Genomic DNA, 6,850 nt, shown 5'->3' on the forward strand with positions numbered 1-6,850 from the left:
TTTGAAATTTTCTCTCTTTCCTGTAGCCTTAAGAAATTCAAAATTTTAGGTGTTGGTTTTGAGTGAATTTTTGTGTTTTGATTGATTAAGTAGTCTCTAAGGTTGGGCTATTGGTAGTTTGTACCCCAAACACCATCGAAAAAGGTAAAAAAACTCTTTACCTTGTGAAATTGTGATTATGATAAATGCTAGGTTGATTGGTTATAAATTACGTGTATATATAACTTGAAGATTTTTGGCATTTATTTGGAGCTTAGGATTGATTGTTGGTGATTAGAGGCTTGAGTTGGACTCAATTTTGGGATTTTGGCATATTAGGAATTGGCCAAGATATGGTTTCGATTTTTTCTATGTAATATATAATATTTTTGGATACTTAGGCTAGTGACCCACAGGATAGGTTGGATTGAATTGATTGTTGGATTTGATAATGCATGATGATGTTGTTAAATTGATAGTGTGTGATGATGTTAATGCTTGTGATGGTTTTGATGTGTTGAGATGAGGATTATGATGAGGTGTGATAAATGAAGCTTATGAGTAGTGAGATTTGATGAAAGTTGTTAATATTGAACATTGATGTGCAAATTTTGGAATTTGTTGGGTTATAAAGGTGGAATTGATTTATATAGATGTTGAAATAGTTGAAATGTGATGGAAAGGTAAAGTATAATATTTGGTAGTGTTTCATGATGAGATGTAATGGGCTTTTATTTGATTTGGTTGTGAACTTTAAGGTGTTGCGAACTTGTGAACTTTGGTGAAAACTAGCTTTTGGGTGAACTATGACGGATCATATCCTTTGCTATAGTTTTTGAAATTGAATGAATTTTATATCAAATTAAAGATAATTTAAAGAGCTTTAAAATGATATAGATTTTGCAGAAATACGAATTTTATAGAGGAAGATATGATGGTTGAAAATTGGTGTCAAAAATCTGATTTCTGTTATGGTTGCAGAAATTATGAGTTTTGATTTGTGTGCGCACGCCCACTACTATGCGCGTGCTCGGAGTAGGGGCAATGTCATGACATGTGCGCACGCACACACAAGGACAAGTATTCTGTTGAGGGCGATCGCACACTCTGGTGTGCACACACCCTGCAAAATTTGCAAGCTGCGGGTACGTGATGGCGGGAAACGCATCCGCACAAACTATCGGCAAGTATATCGGGTCGCATCAAGTAGTAAAATTCACGAGAGTGAGGTGGATCCCACAGGGATTGATGGATCAAGCAATTTTAGTTGGGTGATTAGTCTAGTAAAGCTAATATTTGGAAGAGTTTGGTGAAATTAAATGAGCAGAAAGTAAATTCACAATGAAAGTAAAGCAACAAAATGTAAAGTGCTAAAGTATAAATGCTGGAAAGGAAAGGATAAAGACTTGAATGTAAAGTACTTAAACTTAAATGCTGAAAAGTAAAAGGGCAGAAGCTTAAAGTGCAAGAAATGTAAATGCGTTGAATCTTAAAATGCAAGAAAATAAAGGCACAAATGTAAATGGCAACAGAATTTAAATTGCATGAAACGTAAATTGGGATTTGGGTGCTGGGAATCAAGAAAGTAGTAAACAATTGCAATTAAAGTGAATTCAGGGAAATCTAAATTGAAGAAAATCAAAGAGAAAGATTCATTAGGGATTGGAGATATCATAATCCACTATGAATCAAATGGGCCTCAATTTCCTTCTCAATCATATGAGTAGATCTATGGTGGATTGTAATTGATTGGATCCCAATTCCTTGGCAATCCAATCTCTCTAATCCCAATCATCACCTTAATTCCATTCGATGCCTTGATATATTTATTGAGTTTTTTCAGATTCATAAGGCAAAGATTGGATGGAAGAAGTGAAGAGAAAAGCATGGAAAGTGGAGAATTCATGAAGAAATGAGGATTTGCAGAATTCATGGCGACGCATATATGTGGCACACGCGTGCGCGTGGAAAGGAAATCTGCCAGGCGACGTGTCGTACGCGTGACAAGTGTCACGTGACCTCATTAAAGTGAATACGCTGGGTGATTTCTAAGCCATCCAGGCCCAAGTCCAACTCATTTCTGATGCTATTAGAGGCCAAGATCAAGGAGAAAAAGGGGAGAGTGATGAGCAGATATTTTATACGCTTTTTGGCATTGTTTTCATATAGTTTTTAGTATGTCTTATTTAAGTTTTACTAAGTTTTCATAGGTTTTAGTGTTAAATTCACATTTTTTGTTTCTACTATGAGTTTGTGTATTTTTATGCAATTTCAAGTATTTTCTGGCTGAAATTGAGGAGCTGGAGCAAAAGTCTGATCCAGAGGCAGAGGAAGCACTGCAGATGCTGTCCGGATCTGACCTCCTTACACTCGAAAGAGCTTTTTTGGAGCTATAGACATCCAAATGGAGCGTTCTCAACAGCTACAGAAAGCTAACTTCCAGATCTTTTCAGAAATATATAATAGTTTATACTTTACTTCAGAATAAAAGGCCCAAAACTGGCGTTCAACGCCAGCCATCTACCCCAGTCCAGGCGTCCAACGCCCACCAAAGGGAGACCAGCGTCCAAATGTCCAAAGAGGTGCCCCTAGCCAGTGTTCAACGCCCTAGAGCCCTTCTATCTCATGGATCTCATCAAAACTCAGCCCAAACACTTACCAAGTGGGCCCAAGAAGTGGATTTTAACACTAAAAGACTGTTTTACCCTTCTTATATAATCCTTAGTCATTAGTTTAGTATTTAAGGGATATTTTACATAATCTTCCAAGGACTTTTATAGCATTTTTCGTTTATCATTATATTTCCTATCAGTATGAGTTCCTAAACCTCCTAGTTTGAGGGGAGGAGCCCTACTGAGTTTTATGGATTAATAAAAGTTTTACTATTTCTCTTCAATCCGTGTTTGATTCAATTCTAAGATGTATCTTCGTTCTTCAATCTGATGAATGAGATGACCTGTAACAATCATCTTCGTTCTTCAATCTAAGACCGCGTGCCTGACAACCACCCGTGTTCTTCTTGGGTTCGTGTGAATACGTGACTGGAAAGTAATGCGAGAGTGGGGTTGGATAGACCAAATGAAACAACATAATAATACAGTCGAAAACATCGGCAAGAAAAGCATCCTCTTACTTTTTATATTCATTTATTTTTTTATAAAAGAAAAAGAAAACACTCACATATTCCTCGTGCTTCAATTTTCCACCTCCAACACCAAATATATTTATTTTTTATTGGGCCAATGAAAATTTCTCATAATGTTTTCTCATTTATATTATTTTTTTTATAATTAACATTTTAAATTATGATCTAATTAGATTGATTTAAATTTGAAAAATAAAAATAACTGCTTCCAATTGTTAGATTGATGAAATAGTAGGGAGAGAATTGAAACGGTTATCTCTCATGTGGATAGTGGAAGATAACGTGAGAGATAACTATTTCCATTCTCTCACTAATATTCCATCCATCTCTTATAGGCAAACTGTTATTTTTATTTTTCAAATTGAAATTAATCCAATTGGATCATCATTTAAACTAAAATTTTGTATGTACTCTTTTTTAGTATTAATTGATCAAACATATCAATTTTAAAAAATTTTAAATTAAATTATGATCCAATTGGATTTATTTAAATTTGAAAAATAAAAATAATCGTTTGCCAATTGTTAGAAAAGATTGATGGGATAGTCACGTGGATAGTGGGAGATAACGTGAGAGATAACCGTTTCAATTCTCTTCCACTGTCCCATCAACCTTTTTTAATACTACTTGATCAAACATATCCATTTTAATCTCTTCTACCAACCTTTTTATGTACTAATTGCATGCTAAAAATTTGGATTATTGATAATATTAATATTTTTTATTATTTTCATTTTTTTTAAAAAATACATGTATCTCGTTTACACTGTAAACGAGATATACGCAATTAACGTCCACTCGTCTTATCTCGTTTACATTGTAAACGAGATATACGCAATTCGCGTCCACCCGTCTTATCTTGTTTACACTGTAAACAAGATACATGCAAAATTATCTCGTTCAGTGTAAACGAGATAAGAGAGGGATATTTATTTCGGTAAATATTTTTTAAATTATTTATTTTGGTAATTATTATAATTATTTTATTTATTAAAATAAAAAATCCAATGAACTGCAGGAGCTTCACCCTCAATTAGAATGGATCCACACTAACCCTGGAGTTCAGATCTAGAGGAGCATTGGCGACTTCTCAACCGGTGTCAATCACATACAACCTGCCATAGAAGAAATCATTCACAGTTGAAGAAGACAATAAGACTGGATTAATCCAGAAGGATAAAGCATCTCCAAGCCTTAACCATCTTCTTATCATTGCAAACAGGTCAACCTAGTTTAGATCTCTTTATTCTTTTTATGCATTTAAACAAATCTAACAACTCTTCTATCCGCCTGATTAAGATCTACAAGATAACCATAGCTTGATTCAAACTACAATTTTTGTGGGATCAACCCTGACTCACTCAGGTATTACTTGGATGACCCAGTGCACTTGCTGGTTCAGTTATACGAAGTTTGAAAATTCGTACACAAAGTTTTTGGCACCGTTGCCGAGGATTGTTCGAGTTTGGACAACTGACGGATTATCTTGTTGCTTAGATTAGGTATTGTCTTTAATTTTATTTGAGTCTTTTTATTTTCTTCTTCTTTTTCAAAAAATTTCAAAATTTTTTCAAAAACCTTTTCTTTTCTTTATTCAATCTTTATTTTTGGTTTGAGTCTTTTGTTTTTGTTCTTGTGTTTTTCTTTTAAAGTCTTTTTAAGTTTGGTGTCTTTTGCATGTTCTTGTTTTCTTTGAATTCTTTGAGTTTTGTTCTTGGTGTTCTTCTTGATCTTCAAAGTGTTCTTGTTTTTCTTCTTATTTTCATCTTAAAATGTTTATGTTTGGTGTCTCTTTGTGTTTTTCTTCTTAATTTTCGAACACTAGGTGTCTTAGATCTAAAATTTTTAAGTTTGGTGTCTTTTTGTTGTTTTTCTCTTTCTTCATTAAATTCAGAAATAAAAAAATAATATCTTTTCTATCTTTTCACTTCAATTTTCGAAATTCTCAACAAATTTTTCAAATTTCAATTTCAAAATCATATCTTATCTTATCTTAGTTTTAAAATTTCAAAATTCAAATCTTTTCAAAATTAAACCTTTTCAAAAATCATATCTTTTTCAAAATATTATCTTATCTTGTTTCGAATTCAAATTTTAAATTCAATTTCAAAATTTAAAATTTAAAATTTCAAAATTCAAATTTTAAAATCAAATCTTTTTCGAAAAATCAAATTTTAAATCTTATCTTTTTCAAATCTTTTCAAATTCTTATCTTATCTTTACTAATTTCAAATTTTACAAAAATCTTTTTCAAATCTTTATAGTTTCTTATCTTATCTTTTCTAATTTCAAATTTTAAATTCAAATCTTCTCTAATCTTCTATCTTATCTTAAATTCAAATCTTTCTTAATTAGTTAGTTATTTTCTCTTTTTTCTTTTTCAAAACTTCCTAACTGATTCCTCTCTCTTCTAATTTTCAAAAATCCTTCTTTTATTTCTCCCTCCTCTTTTTCGAAATTCATTAATTAATTTTCAAAACTTTTTAGTTAATTAACTTTAATTTTCAAATTTAATTAATAAATAAAAAACAAAAATATTTTAATTCTTGTTTCTCTTTTTATTTCTAATATTCGAATTCTTCTTCTCCTTCTTCTATCTTCATTCTTCTTTCTCTTCTTTTTCACATCTCACTAGGAGTTCTCTGTCCTCTGGCATAGAAGCTTCCTTTCTTGTTGTATCTATGTCTTCTTGTTAAAGAGCAAGAACAGAGATAAAGAGCATCTCCTTAATCTTGATACTAACCTGAGAGGACTTTAAGGAAGAGCTTACAACAAGTTAAAGCACAACACTCTGGAAGAAATCTCTCAGAAAATTTCGAACAAGAAGCAGACAACATGGCAGCCAAACCTAATCATGAAGGAGAGGCAAAAAAGGTTCTTGGTGCTTACACCACGCCTACCTCTGACTTCTATGGCAGAAGTATCTCTATACTTGCCATTGGAGTTAACAACTTTGAGCTGAAACCTCAACTGGTGACATCAGTTCAATAGAACTACTAGTACCATGGACTTCCACAAAAAGATCCAAATAAATTCTTATCTGACTTCTTGTAGATATGTGACACAGTTAAGACCAATGGAGTGAGTCTTGAGGTCTATAAACTTATGCTCTTTCCTTTTGCTATAAGAGAGAGAGCTAGATTGTGGTTAGATTCTCAACCTAAAGTGAGTCTTGACACATGGGAGAAAGTGGTCAATGCATTCTTGACCAAATTTTTCCCACCTCAAAAGTTGAGCAGATTTAGGGTGGAAGTTCAAACTTTCAGACAAAAAGAGGGTGAATCCCTCTATGAAGCTTGGGAGAGATACAAGCAACTTATCAGAAGAAGTCCTTCCAACATGATCTCAGACTGGACCACACTAGACATATTCTATGATGGCCTTTCTGAGATATCCAAGATGTCACTGGATAACTCTGCTGGTGGATCACTCCACAGGAAGAAAACGCCTAAAGAGGCAACTATAGGAAACATCCGAGGCAAACAGGAGAATCGAAATCGTTCAACATTGATAGCTAAACCTCTTCGGCAAATCCTTTCCAAAAACATAGGTGGCAACTGCAAGTTCCATTCCAACTAACTCCATTCCCTCAGGCAGTGGGAATAGTATTTCCATACACTTTTTATCAAATCATACTTAGTTAGGACAAACTCCAATAGGCAAAGAATATATGATCTTTATATATATATATATATATATATATATATATATATATATATATATATA

General features: G+C 33.0%; 1 non-coding gene across 1 annotated transcript; it reads right to left on the reverse strand.

Annotated features, from left to right (window-relative positions):
* Positions 1–6,361: 6,361 nt before the first annotated feature.
* Positions 6,362–6,470, reverse strand: LOC130965000 (small nucleolar RNA R71). Its single transcript, XR_009081060.1, has one exon. It is a non-coding gene; the product is annotated as a small nucleolar RNA R71 (small nucleolar RNA).
* Positions 6,471–6,850: the final 380 nt, after the last annotated feature.

Source organism: Arachis stenosperma, chromosome 2, assembly GCF_014773155.1.
Source record: "Arachis stenosperma cultivar V10309 chromosome 2, arast.V10309.gnm1.PFL2, whole genome shotgun sequence".
NCBI lineage: Eukaryota > Viridiplantae > Streptophyta > Magnoliopsida > Fabales > Fabaceae > Arachis > Arachis stenosperma.